The sequence below is a fragment of the Mobula hypostoma genome, chromosome 10 (assembly GCF_963921235.1).
Source record: "Mobula hypostoma chromosome 10, sMobHyp1.1, whole genome shotgun sequence".
Lineage (NCBI taxonomy): Eukaryota > Metazoa > Chordata > Chondrichthyes > Myliobatiformes > Myliobatidae > Mobula > Mobula hypostoma.
In genome coordinates this window covers 110,825,668-110,844,791 of record NC_086106.1, presented here as the reverse complement: position 1 = coordinate 110,844,791, position 19,124 = coordinate 110,825,668, and the positions used below count along the sequence as shown (strand labels likewise).

Genomic DNA, 19,124 nt, shown 5'->3' with positions numbered 1-19,124 from the left:
CCAGCTCTTGGCTCTATCCCTCCCCCTCCTGTCTTCTCCTATCATTTTGGATCTCCCCCTCCCCCTCCAACTTTCAAATCCCTTACTCACTCTTCCTTCAGTTAGTCCTGACGAAGGGTCTCGGCCTGAAACGTCGACTGCACCTCTTCCTACAGATGCTGCTTGGCCTGCTGCGTTCACCAGCAACTTTGATGTGTGTTGCTTGAATTTCCAGCATCTGCAGAATTCCTGTTGTTTGCGTTTAATATTTCAAATAGTTGTGGGTGGCAGCCAAGTAGTGACTACCTCATTATCCTTATTTGGCCAATTTTATCTTCTTCTTACAAACTTTTTAATCTGCTTAAAACACATAAAATGTGAATAAGATCATATTTTTAAAACTCAGGATTAAGTAATTATCTCTTTTACACTTCACTCTGATTATTAAAGAGATTAAAATTCTCTTCAGATTCACATTTTTAACATGTACATCAGAACGTACAGGGAAATATATTGAACCACAAACAAGAAAAAATTTGCAGATGCTGGAAATCCAAAGCAACACATACAAGATGCAAGCCAGGTAGTATCTATGGAAATGAGTGAACAGTTGAAGTTTCTGGCCAAGACCCTTCATCAGGACTGGAAAAAAGATTTGAAGTCACAATAAGAAGGTGGGGAAAGGGGAAGAAGATATACAAGGTAGTAGGTGATAGGTGAAAATGGGAGAGGGGGAGCGGGTTCCCAATAGCCAACCATCTTAATTCTACTTCACATTCCAACATGCCAGTCCATGGCCTCCTCTACTGCAGCGATGAAGCCACACTCAGGCTGGAGGAAAACAACTTGTATTCCGCCTGGGTAGTCTCCAACCTGATGGCATGAACATCGATTTCTCAATCTTCCGGTAATTGCAACTCCCTCTCCTTCACCATTCCCACTTCCCTCGCTCTCCTTACATGCCCATCACATCTCTCCGGTGCTCCTCCATCTTCCCTTTCTTCCATGGCCTGCTGTTCTCTCCTGTCAGATTCCCCCTCCCCCAGCCCTTTTTCTCTTTCACCAATTGACTTCCCAGGTCTTTACTTTACCCCTTCCCGTTTCACCTCTCAACTACTACCTTATATTTCTTCCTCCCCTCTCCTCACCTTCTTACTCTGACTTCTGACTTCTCATCCTTTTTTCCTCTAATCCTGAAGGGTCTCAGCGCAAAACTTGGACTATTTACTCTTTTTCCATAGCTGGTGCCAGGCCTGCAGGGAAATGTGTCATCTGTGCTAACAACCAAAACACTTAAAGATGTGCTGGGTGCAGCCCACAAGTGTCGGCACACATTCCAGCACTAACCCACAATGCTCATTCCACAGCACATACCCACAATGCTCAGCAGAACACAAACAGTAGCAGCAACAAAAAAACAAAAACAACAACAGAAAAACAAGGCCCTTTCCCACCTTCCACTCACACACAATGTGAGGCCTCCAGACCTCCAGTCCTCCAGTCCATAAGGCCATAAGCCGTAAGAGCAGAATTAGGCCTGTCTGGTCTGCTCCTCCACTTTATCATGGCTGATTTATTATTCCTCTCAACTCCATTCTCCTGCTTTCACCCTGTAACCTTTGACACTTACTGATCAAAAACCTATCAGTCTCTGCTTTAAATATACCCAATGATTGACTTCTGTCACAATGAATTCCAGATTCCCATCTTCTGGTTAAAGAAATACCTCATCTCTGTTCTAATGGGATATCCTTACATTCTGAGGCTGTGCCTTATGGTCCTAAACTCACCCACTATAGAGCACATCTTCTCCACATCCACTCTCTAGAGCAGGAGTTCCCAAACTGGGGTCCACAGACCCCTTGCTTAGTCATATTGTTCTGTAGAAACCCTGCTCTGGAGGGTCCCAGGGGCTCCACTAACCAAAGTCAACTAATTGCTTTCAGCACTCACAAAGTGATCTCCTCTGAACTGGAGAAAACAAACAGACTGGTTGACCACTTTGAAGAGCATCTCTATTGAGCGGTGCAGTATGACTCCTAGCTAACTGTCATACTTTAATTCTCCATCCACTCCCACTCTAATCTCCCCCATCTTCTCCCTCCCGCATTACCTTAGTGGTGTTCAGTGTAAGCTCGGGGAACTGTGAGCCACATTCTGACTGGGCACATTGCCAGTTGTACTGAAATTATCAAATTTTAAACTTTGTTTTTTAAAGCTCCCAATGGTCTTGGACCAGAGTACACGGCACCTCAGTAGCGAAGTGGTTAGAGTGATGCTATTACAGCTTGGAGGATCGGAGTTCAGAGTTCCAATTCCAGCATTCTATGTAAGAAAGCTTGTACGTTCTTCCCATATACACATGGGATTCCTCCAGATTCCTCTCAAAGATGTACCAGTTAGTAGGTCAATTGGTCATTAGAAATTGTCCTGTGATTATGCTACGGTTAAAAAGATGGGTTTTTGGACAGCACGACTTGCTGGGTCAGAAGGGCCCATTCCGCACTGTATCTCTATATAAACAAAGTAAAAAAAAATCATAGAATTGCAAGCAACACACACAAAAGTTGCTGGTGAACGTAGCAGGCCAGGCAGCATCTCTAGGAAGAGGTACAGTCGACGTTTCGGGCCGAGACACTTTGTCAGGACTAACTGAAAGAAGAGATAGTAAGAGATTTGAAAGTGGTGGGGGGGGGAGGGGGAGATCCGAAATGAAAGAAGACAGGAGGGGGAGGGATGGAGCCAAGAGCTGGAAAGTTGATTGGCAAAAGGGATACGAGGCTGGAGAAGGGAGAAGATCAAGGGATGGGAAGCCAGGGAGAAAGAAAGGGGGAGGGGAGCACCAGAGGATGGAGAGCATGCAAGGAGTTATAGTGAGAGGGACAGAGGGAGAAAAAAGAGAGAGGAAAAAAAATGGAATAAATAAATAAGGGATGGGGTACGAAGGGGAGGAGGGGCATTAATGGAAGTTAGAGAAGTCAATGTTCATGCCATCAAGTTGGAGGCTACCTAGACAGAATATAAGGTGTTGTTCCTCCAACCTGAGTGTGGCTTCATCTTGACAGTAGAGGAAGCCATGGATAGACATGTCAGAATGGGAATGGGATGTGGAATTACAATGTGTGGCCACTGGGAGATCCTGGTTTCTCTGGCGGACAGAGCGTCGGTGTTTTATAATCCTGCATGAGCTCTCAGATCTTCTTCTGCCAGTCTCTTAAATTTAAACAATTTCCCTCAAAAGATAATTGTCAGGTCAGCTTTATTTGAATTCAATACCTAAAATTACAAGGGATGCAGACTCAGTTGACATTTTTAAATGCCAAACCCTATTTAACCTTGCTCTTAACTAACATCTTTTGTCTTTTATTTTCATGTTTATTTTTATTTTATTTTCATGTTTGCACTTTATCCAATTGTAAAGCATTTTGAACATCATCTGTATGAAAAATGGTCTATAAATGAGCTATTACTACTACTTAAAGTAACCTATTTTTCTCTCCACAGACATGCCATTATTTCAATTTTCCCTTTGTCTCCAGCTGCCAGGTCTTTTTATTAAGCAATCATTCCTTTTACAAAACTTTATCACAGATGTTCCTTCTGTTCTCCCCAACTTAAAACACACCTGAACATTTCTGATCAACACACACATGCAAAATGCTGGAAAAACTCAGGTCAGAAGGGAAGTTCTTACCCCAAAGATCAGGCTTCTGAACTCTCGTGGATAACTTCACTCACAACAATGAATTAAGTACTTAAAAGGACTTGACAACTCATGTTCTCAGTTTCATTCATTTATTACCTGTTTGTATTTTGCACAGTTTGCCTTCCTCTTGGTCCCAGACTCTTAGACTTGCAGACATCAGGCCTCCAACCACCAGTGATGTCTCACAGACATCAGGTCACCTCCAGACTTGCTGACCTCTGGACTTAAACCATTGGCTTTGCGCTCAAACCTGCTGAGCTTTGGGCATTCACCCCAGGACTTACTGATCACAACGAGACTTCAACCTTCAGGCCTTGACTTTCAGGGTTGCACAGACCTTTGAACCCTGTGAACTGGGGAATGACTGGTCCTCGTGACTCCCGTCCACACGACCTCCGATCCAGCACTTACTGACCTGGGGATCACTGGTCTTTTCTATGCCTGCTAACCCAACCTTCCAGGTATTGTTTAACCTATCATTTGTCCCCTCATCCACATGGACACTATTTAACTTGCACTAAGGAGAATCAGAAATTACCCTCTCTAAATTTATTTCACTTTTCTGATACATTTCCTTATTTTGTGTCCTTATTTGTGCATTAAAGTTTAAAGCATCATAAAACATCAACTGTAAAAGTTATGAAGACTGAATAATACAAGAAATCATGGATCTTTGATTCCATTTTGGCCCACTAAAGATTCAGTAAAAAAAGCCCAGATTATTGCACTGTCCGTCAGTCAGTATCGTGACATCTAATTCTTATTCGAGAAAATCCACATGGTATCATATCAAATCAATCTATAGTACATGAAAGATCATCAGCCTAAAATAGTGACCATTTTACTTTCACCAGATGCCTGACCTGAGCACTTCCAATATTTTGTTCATACATATTTTGCAATTCAGGTTTCCAAATCTGCAAAGTTTTAGTTTCCTATCACAGATACAATTTTGCCCCATAATTGCAGGTTTTTAATAAAGGTATTTATAATGCTATGTTACAATGGAACTATCGGAAGGAACCATTATTTGGTCAAATGGATAAGTGCAAGAGTGTTAGTATACTCCTGCAAAGAAGAAAAATTAAATGTTGTTAACTATAAGCACAAGTTCAGCAAATATCCCACATCTCTTCATCCCAGAGATCTTCAGAATCTCTCCCCTCCCCGCCCCCAAACCCATCAGGTATAAATGGAAGGGGTCTATTGATATTGGAAAAGGAAAACGGCAATAAAATATTGACATATCAAAAAAGGACACACACACACACAGCCAGATTCAAAATTCGAAAGACGTTAGGTGACAAATAATAAAATCTGAATTCCTCCAAAACACATGCACAAACTGTTTTATCATTCCTTCACTTACCAGTCTTTCTCCTGATTAGTAGGACCACCATTTAGAAAGAAAAAAAACATAAATAAAATTGATGGGCAATTCTAGACTGTATAGTCCAGCATGAAAGTATTAATTCTTTGTAATATCTGGTACTGCAACGCAGGTAATAATGGACACTACAACCCTGCTGTAGTATTTACAGAAAATTCCATTTTTAAAATGCCAAAAGTATACGTTAATATGCAAAATAATAAATAATTTTAACATCAACCATTTGTCTCCAAGCAGGGAGCACGCATTCCAGCTACTATATCAAAATACTGACCTACATAAATCCAGTTATGCAATCAGTTAAAACTGTAAATTTCTGCCAATAATTCTACAACATTTCAAACAGAGTTGTTGTGACTGAATACACAAAAAGGTTCAAAATAAAGCAGAGGCAAACCAACCCCTCCAACCTTTCAATTCAAGCAACACATCCCAACAGGAAATGCCTATTCATAACGATCACAGAACAGGGGAAGCTGTCGGTGAAACGGGGCAGAAATAGAGTAGCTAATACTACTAGGTCCTACTTAATTAATCAAAACTGACAGCAAAAAAAAAGTATTTTTAAAAGGAAGAGAAATAAAGATTGATACGATAAAATGATCTTAGGGTAACACTTGATATTTGATATTAAACATACGCCCCCACCGGGAAGGGATTGGTTGCAGAAGGTCTTCGATATTTTAAGAAATCAAACCAACATCCCGCAAAACCAAGGCCCTCCATGGGGAGGTTTTATTCTACCAGAGCCCAGGAAAAAGCCTCGGCCTTCTAGAGCCCGATGCCTGGGACTTGCGTAAGACGCTAGGCCTCAGAGCCTACGCCATTCCTCCGGCGGTACCAACACCAACCGGGCTGAATTCTGCCTTTAGCCGTGGGCAGTAACCTCACGATCGGCCCGGGCCCCCGCGACGCCCGACTCTCTCACCGGCTCTCTCCTGGTAAAAACGTTGCGCTGAATCAAGGGCGCACTGTTCACACAGCCACCACCATTGTTAGGCGGCGATAACGGAAACAGGAAGTCGTCCAGCGAGTCTCTTTCCCCATTCCTTCTCTCAAACTGTGCCCCCCAACCTTCAAAGGGATTGTCCTTGAAGGAGGATTCCGGCTACTTCTCAGCAACAGTGCAGAACAAAGGAACACTATATGCTTTGTTAAAGATAAATCTTCTCCTAGATTATATTAAACGACAGACGTCATACCAGGTGGCTGAAATTAAACTTTACAAGTGGTAGTTACAATCAGAATCAGAATCAGGTTTATTATCACCAGCAATACATAATCTAGCAGAGAAAATTAATAATAATAAATAAAATAATAATAAGTAAACAAGTAAATCAATTACGTATATTCAATAGATTACAAAAAAGTGCAAAAACAGAAATACTGTATATTTTTTAAAAAGTGAGGTAGTGTCCAAAGATTCAATGTCCATTTAGGAATCGGATGACAGAGGGGAAGAAGCCGTTCCTGAATCGTTGAGTGTGTGTCTTCAGGCTTCTGTACTTCCTGCCTGATGGTTAACAGTGAGAAAAGGGCATGCCCTGGGTGCTGGAGTCTTTAATAATGGAGCTGACCTTCTGAGACACTGCTCTCTAAAGATGTCCTGGGTACTTTGTAGGCTAGTACCCAAGATGGAGCTAACTGGATTTACAACCTTCTGCAGCTTCTTTCGGTCCTGTGCAGTAGCCCCTCCATACCAGACAGTGATGCAGCTGTCAGAATGCTCTCCATGATACAACTATAGAAGTTGTTGAACATGTTTGTTGACATGCCAAATCTCTTCAAACTCCTAATGAAGTATAGCCGCTGTCTTGCCTTCTTTATAACTACATTGATATGTTGGGACCAGGTTAGATCCTCAGACATCTTGACACCCAGGAACTTGAAGCTGCTCACTCTCTCCACTTCTGATCCCTCTATGAGGATTGGTATGTGTTCTTTCATCCTACCCCTCCTGAAGTCCACAATCAGCTCTTTTGTCTTACTGACGTTGAGTGCCAGGTTGTTGCTGCGTCACTACTTCACTAGTTGGCATATCTCACTCCTGTACACCTTCTCATCACCACCTGAGATTTTACCCACAATGGTTGTATCGTCAGCAAATTTATAGATGTTATTTGAGCTATGCCTAACCACACAGTCATGTGTATATAGAGAGTAGAGCAGTGGGCTAAGCACACACCCCTGAGGTACGGCAGTGTTGATATGTTATCACCAATCCGCACAGATTGTGGTCTTCCGGTTAGGAAGTCGAACATCCAATTGCAGAGGGAGGTCCAGAGGCCCAGGTTCTGCAACTTCTCAATCAGGATTGTGGGAATGATGGTATTAAATGCTGAGCTATAGTTAATGAACAGCATCCTGACATAGGTGTTTGTGTTGTCCAGGTGGTCTAAAGCCCTGTGGAAAGCCATTGAGGTTGCGTCTGCCATTTACCTATTGTGGCAATAGGCAAATTGCAATGGGTCCAGGTCCTTGCTGAGGCAGGAGTTCAGTCTAGTCATGACCAACCTCTCAAAGCATTTTGTCACTGTCGATATGAGTGCTACCAGGCAATAATCATTAAGGCAGCCCACATTATTCTTCTTAGGCACTGGTATGATCATTGCCTTTTTGAAGCAAGTGTGAGTGGTGGTAAAAATCTTCTGAGGTGTATATATTTCGATGCTAGGAGTATTGCGGGGAAGGCAGATGAGTTGAGGGCGTGGATTGACACGTGGAATTATGATGTTGTAGCAATTAGTGAAACTTGGCTACAGGAGGGACAGGACTGGCAGCTTAATATTCCAGGGTTCCGATGTTTCAGATGTGATCGAAGCAGAGGAATGAAAGGTGGGGGAGTAGCATTGCTTGTTAGGGAAAATATTACAGCAGTGCTCAGGCAGGACAGATTAGAGGGCTTGTCTACTGAGTCCTTATGGGTGGAGCTGTGAAACAGGAAAGGTATGGCCACATTAGTGGGATTGTATTACAGGCCACCCAATAGTCAACGAGACTTGGAAGAGCAAATCTGCAGAGAGATAGCAGGCAACTGCAGGAAACATAAAGTTGTGGTGGTAGGGGATTTTAATTTTCCATACATTGATTGGGACTCCCATACTGTTAGGGGTCTAGATGGTTTAGAGTTTGTAAAATGTGTTCAGGAAAGTTTTCTAAATCAATATATAGAGGGACCAACTAGAGGGGATGCAATATTGGATCTCCTGTTAGGTAATGAATTAGGGCAAGTGACCGAAGTCTGTGTAGGGGAGCACTTTGGTTCCAGTGATCATAACACCATTAGTTTCAATTTGATCATGGACAAGGATAGATCTGGTCCTAGGGTTGAGGTTCTGAACTGGAAGGCGGCCAAATTTGAAGAAATGAGAAAGGATCTAAAAAGCGTGGATTGGGACAGGTTGTTCTCTGGCAAAGATGTGATTGGTAGGTGGGAAGCCTTCAAAGGGGAAATTTTGAGAGTGCAGAGTTTGTATGTTCCTGTCAGGATTAAAGGCAAATTGAATAGGAATAAGGAACCTTGGTTCTCAAGGGATATTGCAACTCTGATAAAGAAGAAGAGGGAGTTGTATGAAATGTATAGGAAACAGGGGGTAAATCAGGTGCTTGAGGAGTATAAGAAGTGCAAGAAAATACTTAAGAAAGAAATCAGGAGGGCTAAAAGAAGACGTGAGGTTGCCTTGGCAGTCAAAGTGAGGGATAATCCAAAGATCTTTTACAAGTATATTAAGAGCAAAAGGATTGTAAGGGATAAAATTGGTCCTCTTGAAGATCAGAGTGGTCGGCTTTGTGCAGAACCAAAGGAAATGGGAGAGATCTTAAATAGGTTTTTTGCGTCTGTATTTACTAAGGAAGCTGGCATGAAATCCATGGAATTGAGGGAATCAAGTAGTGAGACCATGGAAACTGTACAGATTGAAAAGGAGGAGGTGCTTGCTGTCTTGAGGAAAATTAAAGTGGATAAATCCCCGGGACCTGACAGAGTGTTCCCTCGGACCTTGAAGGAGACTAGTGTTGAAATTGCGGGGGCCCTGGCAGAAATATTTAAAATGTCGCTGTCTACGGGTGAAGTGCCGAAGGATTGGAGAGTGGCTCATGTTGTTCCATTGTTTAAAAAAGGATCGAAAAGTAATCCGGGAAATTATAGGCCGGTGAGTTTAACGTCAGTAGTAGGTAAGTTATTGGAGGGAGTACTAAGAGATAGAATCTACAAGCATTTGGATAGACAGAGGCTTATTAGGGAGAGTCAACATGGCTTTGTGTGTGGTAGGTCATGTTTGACCAATCTGTTGGAGTTTTTCGAGGAGGTTACCAGGAAAGTGGATGAAGGGAAGGCAGTGGATATTGTCTACATGGACTTCAGTAAGGCCTTTGACAAGGTCCCGCATGGGAGGTTAGTTAGGAAAATTCAGTCACTAGGTATACATGGAGAGGTGGTAAATTGGATTAGACATTGGCTCGATGGAAGAAGCCAGAGAATGGTGGTAGAGAATTGCTTCTCTGAGTGGAGGCCTGTGACTAGTGGTGTGCCACGGGGATCAGTGCTGGGTCCATTGTTATTTATCATCTATATCAATGATCTGGATGATAATGTGGTAAATTGGATCAGCAAGTTTGCTGATGATACAAAGATTGGAGGTGTAGTAGACAGTGAGGAAGGTTTTCAGAGCCTGCAGAGGGACTTGGACCAGCTGGAAAAATGGGCTGAAAAATGGCAGATGGAGTTTAATACTGACAAGTGTGAGGTATTGCACGTTGGAAGGACAAACCAATGTAGAACATACAGGGTTAATGGTAAGGCACTGAGGAGTGCAGTGGAACAGAGGGATCTGGGAATACAGATACAAAATTCCCTAAAAGTGTCGTCACAGGTAGATAGGGCCGTAAAAAGAGCTTTTGGTACATTGGCCTTTATTAATCGAAGTATTGAGTATAAGAGCTGGAATGTTATGATGAGGTTGTATAAGGCATTGGTGAGGCCGAATCTGGAGTATTGTGTTCAGTTTTGGTCACCAAATTACAGGAAGGATATAAATAAGGTTGAAAAAGTGCAGAGAAGGTTTACAAGGATGTTGCCGAGACTTGAGAAACTCAGTTACAGAGAAAGGTTGAATAGGTTAGGACTTTATTCCCTGGAGCGTAGAAGAATGAGGGGAGATTTGATAGAGGTATATAAAATTATGATGGGTATAGATAGAGTGAATGCAAGCAGACTTTTTCCACTGAGGCAAGGGGAGAAAAAAACCAGAGGACATGGGTTAAGGGTGAGGGGGGAAAAGTTTAAAGGGAATATTAGGGGGGGCTTCTTCACACAGAGAGTGGTGGGAGTATGGAATGAGCTGCCAGACAAGGTGGTAAATGCGAGTTCTTTTTCAACATTTAAGAATAAATTGGACAGATACATGGATGGGAGGTGTATGGAGGGATATGGTCCGTGTGCAGGTCAGTGGGACTAGGCAGAAAATGGTTCGGCACAGCCAAGAAGGGCCAAAAGGCCTGTTTCTGTGCTGTAGTTTCTATGGTTTCTATGGGAACTTCTTGATCAGAGAAACAGATTTGGTAGAGTAGAAACCCTTTGACCCAACTCATTCATGCCAAATATAATGCCAATCTAAACTATTCCAATTTGCTTCTGTTAAACTATATTCCTCTATGCCTTTCTTCTGTTCCTGTCTAAATGCCTTTTAAACATTGAAAGTATACCTGCCTCTAACACCTCCTCCGACAACTCAATCCTGATAACTGCCACTTTCCGTGTGAACAATTTACCTTTTAAAATTTTCCGTCCTTACCCTAATCTTGTGTCCTCTGGTTGTAGATTCCCCTACCCCAGTAAAATATTCCCATTATTTACCCCTTTCTCAGCATAACCTTAAAAACTTCCATTCAACACTCCTAAAGTCCGTTCATTTTCTTATTCATTCATTCTCATTCTCTTTCTTTCTCAAAATACACACACACACACACACACACACAGAAAAAAAACTTAGATCAAAAAGGTGCAAGTAGAAAAATTCTAAAATCTTTTCTAAGTACAGTATATTAGAAGCAAGAGGGTAGCTGGCAAAAGAGAGGGTCACAAATGGGTAATTATATGTGAAGTCAGATATGAATTCTTTTGCATAAGATATAGAAACAGAATTAAGCCTTTTGATCCATCATCTGTTCCACTATTCGATCATGGCTGATTTACTATCTCTCTCAAACCTCTTCTCCTGCTTCACCCTTTTAACACCTTTACTAATCAAGAACCTATCAAGCTTCGTGATAAATATAACCAGTGACTTGGCCTCCACAGCTGTCTGTCCAATGAATTTCACAGATTCACCACCCTCTATTCCATTTGCTTGCATTAACTGGGTCTCCTAAATAACTGGGTTACCAGATAAAGTCAAAGCCAGCTGACACTTTAGCTGGTGTACTCTGCAAGTCATATTTCTCTGTATTTTTTTAGTACGTGTTCAAATCCTCATCTATCCATTTTAAATAATCTTTCTGTGTCTGTATGAAGGGTGACTGGGAACCTTTATGATATTGCTGACATTTTTTCCAGCATCATTCTGTATATATGTCCTAATGGCAGGCAGGCTGGTGCTGGTGATGCATTGGGCCGTTTTAACTGCCTACTATCGAGCCGTCCTGTCTGTCACTGTAGCCTCCGTATCGCACAGTGATGGAGAAGGTTAGGATGCTCTCCCCTATGCATCTATAGAAGCCCGTGAGTACTGGTGTGCATAGGCTAGGTTAATTAAATTGATGAAATAGATAATTTGATGAAGTGCATTCTTAAGGTAAGCATAGCAGGTTGGTTGGTACATTGAAGTTGAGAACCAGAAGTGTGGAAGTGCCTAGAGCTTGAGAAGCTCCAACTCAGAGAATGAGCTGGAGTCTGGGCTTCAAATGCTGTGGTGCAGTTAAGGCGGGGGGAAAGTCATTGAAACATTTTGTGCTAGGACATTATCATACTCCTTAAATTAAGCACTGCAGTGTTAGTCAGCCAAGAGGAAAAGGACAATGTGACTGAGTGAGGTAGTGCAGGATCTCAAAAGTAGCAATGCGAGAGCCTCAGACCCTTGCATGTGCCTGCAAGTCTGAGGCTGCAGCCTAGATGGTCAAGGGCAGAGATGACTGGGCCGGTGAGCAAGCTGAGCATAGCGGCAAGGTGTGGGGACCACTTATGGAGGAGTGAAACGGAATGTAGAGAAGTTCACAGCAGACATGAACATGAACATGAGTCTCAAAGTCTCCTACCAGAGATAACATTCGAGAGTTCAAAGGAGAATAAAATGATTGTTACTCCGGACCTAATCAGCTTAAAAAAACACAACAAGCATAAAGAATACAATAAAAACAAAAAAAAAACCACAATAAAAATAAAATAAAAAAACAATCCCATCAAACACAATGTGGAGTTGACTGCTATATCCTTATCTTATTTTAAATATAGAACATCAAGAGGTGATGTGTATGTGGGGGGTGGTAGGATAATGGGTGGGGTGTTGACCAGCCTGATAGCTTGGGGGAAGAAACTGTTTTTAAGTTTAGTGGGCCTGGTGTGAATGCTGTGTAGCCTCTTCCCTGATGGGAGTGGGACAAATGTCCATGAGCAGATCCTTCATAACATGGCTGGCCTTCTCTGCCACCTTTCTGTACATATGGCAGCTAGACTGCTGTCAGTGATGCATCGGGCTGTTTTAACTACCTGTTGTACAGCTCAGCTATTAGAATGGATTTTGATTGAGAGGTGTGGACAATTTTAGAGATTCAGTTGCTGTTGTGCATATAAAACCAATGAGATGACAGAACCAAAGGTTCTGCTTAAGGAGCACTGGGTACCTCAAGTCCAAGTTATAAAGCAGAACAATTAAATTAATAATCGCTCATAATCACCACTTGTTCAATATTCTTATCTTATTTTATGACACTTGGCATATGGTTCAGAGAGTAATAATATTCGCTTCGTTACTCTCTGGGCCATGTGCACTATGCAATAATGTTAGTGAGACCTGAACATTGAAACAACACAAACCAGGAGCAGGAATATGCCACCAGGTCCCTCAAGCCTGCCCCACCATTCAATATGATGTAACCAGGTGACCATCGAATCTTATTCATTATCGTTAAAAGTGTACTTAGGCATCCATCCAGGTAATGCTAGAATAGTTGTCTGTGCCTTTAAGTGGAGACGGTGATGTCATTACACACGCGCGGGATAGTGGGGAGACCATTTTTGTTTTCGGCAGAAGAAGCTGGTAGGGCTTTGGGATTAAGTTCCTCCCAGAGATACTGGGCATGGTGAGGAACGGTGAGTGTTAACTGACAATATCCATGTGAATTTGTTTATGCTTGTTGGCGAATCGAGAATATTGGTAATTTGACATGTTTTACATGTGGATGCTTTAGATTTTCACGAGTGAAGGCATCGGCGCTGGACAGCGTGGCTTGTGCAAAGTTCCTTACTGGCCAAGTAGGTCGGTCTTCCTGTAATTTAACTACCAGGCAATAGCTTGTAAACATTGTGCCAAAGTGTACCTTTAATCTAACTTTATTGTATCATGACTGATTGTGCATGTAACAGCGTAACGTGAGTGTTTAGTCTCTGTTTGGAAGTTCAGCACGTGTGTACTAAAAAGTAGTAGACGTCTTAGATGAGATGTATTCGCTTACATTTTCGCCGCTATGTATAAGGTACAGGGTTGGTGGGATTCTAATGTTGTTTGTATTGTGTTCCTTCAGAATTGCCACTACCGTATTAGTTTCGTATTAGTTTTGTATTAGTTTTGCACAGTTTGCTTTATGTATTTTTATACTGCATACGCAATTCGTTGATACACAAGGGTGTAGATTGAAAGTTAAACTGAGATTGTAATGGCAGGAACTGGTTGTAAATTCGTTCGTTTTGTTTCGAGACCCTCTTCTGGCACTAAAACATCTAAAACAGATAAGGGAACTAAAACCCAAAAAAGTATTTGTTGTCCTGAGTGTGTACTTTTCCCCAGGCTACAAAAATGACGCACCCAAGGGCTTCAACACCTCTTCTGTACCTCACCACTTAAGTCTATCATCTTTCAGATTTTTACTTCCCTGTCTCCATTCTAAATACTTTTAGAGATGTAGCTCTCATGAATAGATCATTTCTGGATTTCACTCCACACTGTGATTGTTTTCTACTCATCTTATATTTAACTACATCTCCTTTTTTGTGACCCAGCCACTGCTGAAAACATCTCCACATTTACCCTATCATGCCTCCTTACAATTAGACATACTTCAAAAGGATTACCCCTCGGTTTTCTAAATGCCATGGAACATAGATACAAACTGTTTTGCCTCTTCTGATAGGACAATTCTCTCATTCAATTAATTGGCCTGGAGAATCTCGTTTGGGCTGATTCCAATGTTAATATATCCCTGTAGAGGACCAAACAGTGTGGCACTCCAGGTGCAGTCTCACCAACACACTACAGAGTGGTAACAATTCTTACCTTTTTTTCATTTCCAAGCCTTTTACAATTAAGGCCAACATACCATTTGTTTTCTTACCTACTTGCCGCAGTTGTCTATCATAACTTCACGATTCTTGCGGAGGAGTGAAATAGACTGGCAGGTTGAATGGTGACACAACAACAACATTGTACCCAACATCAAGACCAAGGAATTGATAGCGGACTTTGGAAAGGGAAAGTCAGAATACCCACCTGTCCTCATTGAGGGGTCGGTGGTGGAAAGGGTGTGCTGCTTCAAGTTTCTGGCCAAGAATCTATCCCAGGCACAACACATTAATTGTCCTCAAGACGGAGGTTTGCTGACTGTATGGAGTTTGCACGTTCTCCTATCATAGCATGGGTCTCCCCTGAGAGCTCCAGTTTCCTCCCATGTCCCGAAGATGTGATTGCTGGCAGGTTAGTTGGCTGCTGTAAGTCACACCTGCATATAAACGAGGAGTTCTTGAAGGACAGGGGTGGGAAAGAGTGCAGGGTGATGGGAAACGTGGGGAGATCATTGTAATAGGGTAAATATAGGATTAGTCTGAGTGTTGGTGTAAACTTGGCCAGCTTCAGAATGGACACTAGCTTCAAGGACATCATCAACAGGCGATGTGCCAAGAAGTTTTTCCATCCATAACGAAGGACCCTCACCAGCCAGGGCATGCCCTCTACTCATCAGGGAGGAGGTACAGGAGCCTGAAGACAGACACTCGATGTTTCGGAACAGCCTCTTCCCCTCCACCATCAGATTTCTGAAGGGACAATGAACCAATCCATGAACAATACCTTTCTATTTTTGCACTACCTATTTAATTTACTTTTCACGTATATTTCTTGTTGTAACTTACAGTGTTTTTCTGCATTGCATTGTACTACTACTGTAAAACACAGATAGTATGACATATGTTAGTAATAATGAACCTGATTCTGAATGGGTGTTTGGAAAGGTCTGTTTGTTATCTGTACCACCCTTTGATTCAATCTCTGCAGGGAACAGGTTGTGCTTCTTTTCTGTTTAACAAAAGATTGTGGCCCCATTTATGACATCAGAAAAGACTAGTCTGGACAAACAAACGTTACTGATTAACGGAGGATGTCTAGATAAACTTTGTTACAGGGAATGTAGCCAGTATCTCTGGTCAAGGAGATTGTTCATTTCTGCCAAGGAAATGGTCTGAAGTGAGATCAGACAACAACGCCTGTATGAATTTACTCACATGGGCCCCTGGTCTCTTTGGAGAGTGGAGGTCAGTGTGAGAGGTGATGTTTTCTGGGTCAGTGTACTTGTTTTTCAACTATTAAATGTCTAAGTTCCTCTGCTCTGGGAAAGGACTTTGACTGATTTTAATCAGTTCACTTCTCTCTCCTGATACTGTCTGCCTGTATCTTTGGGAATTTTTATTTGCAATATTTGAAGTTTTTTTTTGCTACAGTGATGATTTCATTTGCCCTTTGTAGTTCAGATGCCAATATGGACTGAAGCCAATTGGATTGAAATCATTTGATATCTTGAAATATTAACCCACATCTACTGGAGGGCAGAGGGAGCCCACCTATTGTTGAGGTTTCAGTCAAACCAGGGCTGTTTCAATAGTATCTGAGAGCCATTGAGTGTCAATGTGAGAGTGGGACAGAGAAAGCTGCTCCAGGGTGCGGGTGAAACAGTGCACAGGAGGATCCCACTGCAGCAGGACCCCCTGGGACTGCAGGAGCTCTTCAGATGAATTTGTCTCATTGACATGTGGCTCCCTCCTCCACACCTCATCCCACTGGATTCTCAATATACATTAACTGATCCAATGAAGTGTTTGGTTCATTCCAGCTTGATTAATTTAACCAAGCCATTCTGACAACATCTGACTTCAGGTCATCCATCAAAGTCGATTTCGTTCGACCAGTATGGCATCCCTTTATGTGATCTTTATTTTCTGTTGGAGCTCCCGAGTGTTTCAACCAGACTGTTCCGAAGTGTTCCTCATATCAGGGATTTCCTCAGAATTCTCCTGCCTGCCTTTCCCCAGTCTGATAACATTGGGTCTGTTCATTCAGCCAAATGGCTTTCCAACCAGATTGCAGATTTCGTTTATCCCCTCCAATGTCAGCAGCCATACGACACATCAAATGCATGACTTGTCCGGGAGTCAACAGAGTGGCAAGAATTTGAATGTCACATTGTGGGTGCAGATTGTTTATATTATTGATATGTCGAGGTTCAGTCCAGATCTTCAAACCACTATGGAGCACCTATCAACCGTCCCAGGTTCTGAGATTTGTGAGAAAACACTGGTCTTCTTCCATAGGCCCTGTCGCCATTCCTAAACAGCTGCGCTTGCTTGGTCATTAATGGATTCAGTCGTGGCATGGCTGCCAGTCCTGTTTTATCATCACTTACATGACTGGAGGGGACTGTAATGTCCATCCCGCATTCCTGCAAAATTGGATCGTGGCGCTGCTTTGGATTATTATCCACTATAGAAGGTGTTTGCCGAGGAGGAGGGTCAGTGACAGGATCCTCACTCTGACAACCTCACCGTGCTTCTCCACACTATCTCACTTTGTCTCACTATCTCGTTTTGCATACTTCACTGTGACTCAGTTACTCTTCAAACTTTTGTTTCTCTCTCTCTCTCTCTCTCTCTCTCTCTCTATCCATCCATCCCATAGGATGAAGATGGTTCCTTTCAGTCAGTTAGTGGGGTTGACCCCACTCCTCAGAAAGGAACAGCGTGTGCGTGAGTGGATTTTAGGTGAGTAGGGGGTTGCACAGGTCCAGATCCACCCTCTCGACATCCCCTCCCGGATCCAGCGGCATGGTGGGGTCCAAGACGGCTGGGGGAAGTTCTGTTGCAGTGAATGGCCAGACCAAGCTTCGATGCAAGGGATGCCCTTTCCGCGCTTCACAGCATATGTTTGCTAGATGGCCGTTGACCCTACGAGAGGGTTCATCAGCCCTTTGACAGGTCTTGTTTTTCGTCCTGCAGGGTGTCTAGCCACCCTCCTCACCAGGCAAGCCTGGTGGGGGAGCTGGTTTAGTCGCCGACCACCCAATCGTGTGACAGGTAGTACTGGGTTACATGGTACCAGTAGCACTCAGACGAGTGACCTAACCAAGTTTCTTACTTGTTTGGCGAATACATGGATTTGCTCCTTAGATTTCTCAGTCTTTATCCTGCAGATATTGAAAATGAACATGCTCTCTCTTTCTCAGTTGTTAAGACAGCTAATGTCCATCCAGTATACATTTTTCCCTTAGACACTGTCTGGCATCTTGTCCCATGCCCTTTTAATATTATCTACGTGTTCAAATTTCAAAGTAAATTTATCATGAAGGTATGTATAAGTCACCATATATTTCCCTGAGATACATTTTCTTGCAGATGTTTACTATAGAACAAAGAAATACAATAGAATTAATCAAAAACTAAACAAAAGACTGACATCCAGTGTGCAAAAAGAGAATCTGTGCAAATACAAAAAAAATCATTATTTATGTATTATTATTAAACAATAATAATGAATAATCCTAAGAACATGAGTTGTAGAGTGTTTGAAGGTGGTCCCTAGGTTCTAGAATTAGTTCAGAGTTGAGCTGAGTGAAGTTATCCACTCTGGTTCAGGACCCCGATTGTAATGTGTGCTAGCGAACCTAGTGCTGTGGGATCCAAATCTCCTATATCTCCTGTTAGGGCGTTTTTGGGGTTAATATAGCAAATAACTTCAGCAACTAACTTCAGCCATCAATTTTCAGGTCTAAATATGGACTGTAGATTAAATTTAAAATGCAGCTTTGGACAATGAGATCATAGAGCTAAGGAGAAGAAGATGGCGGCGCGATGCAGCGTGCGCAGCCATTCCGAATGATATCGATATGTGTTAACTAGGGGGCTGTGCACAATCCTGATTTGATGGAGACAGGTGACACCAGGAGCACAATCGTGGACAGTGCAATGATTCAGGAACTTTACGACTTCTTCCCAAGTCCTGGGGTTGAATGGACGAGCAAGGAATTAGTTTCAAGCCTGCTCTGAGACCAGGGTCGTACTGAATCCGGAGTATGGCCTTGTTGATTAAACCGGACAGCTGTGTATGCCCAAATAAAACAATGTTCCTCTAGACCAAGGTGCACAACAGTAACTCACACACAAAGCACATAAAGTAATACAATTTTACCACTAGATAATTAATTATCTATGTATTAGTGAATTTATGGAGCAGTTACAATGCAAGTTAAAAAGTGAACACACTGATGGTTCATTTACGATGAGACTGGGTTGTGGCAGGGAGTTCAGTAGTCTTATGGCCTGAGATAAGAAGCTGTTTCCCATCTGACCATTATTCTCTTAATACTATAATAGCTCTTGCCTGACAGTAGAGGGGTCACAGAGTTTGTTGGCTGGATCAGAGGGATTCAGAATACTAAGATCCCTGCATATGCAACACTGATAAATTTCTCTGATGGATGGAAGAGAGACCCAGATGACACCCACAGCCATCCTCGCCAGGGTCCCCCACTTATCCTGCAATTCTCAAGAGACCCCATGTTGAGTTTTTATTGGATGAA

The 19,124-nt window shown here is 42.5% G+C and overlaps 1 protein-coding gene across 1 annotated transcript in view; it reads right to left on the bottom strand.

The window, feature by feature from the left end:
• Positions 1-6,135, bottom strand: part of rlim (ring finger protein, LIM domain interacting) — a 70,975-nt gene extending 64,840 nt beyond the window's left edge. Inside the window, exon 1 of the mRNA XM_063061037.1 lies at positions 6,004-6,135. The gene's annotated coding sequence lies outside the window, so the exon portion shown is untranslated. The remainder of the gene's footprint in view (positions 1-6,003) is intronic.
• Between the last annotated feature and the right edge of the window lie 12,989 nt (positions 6,136-19,124).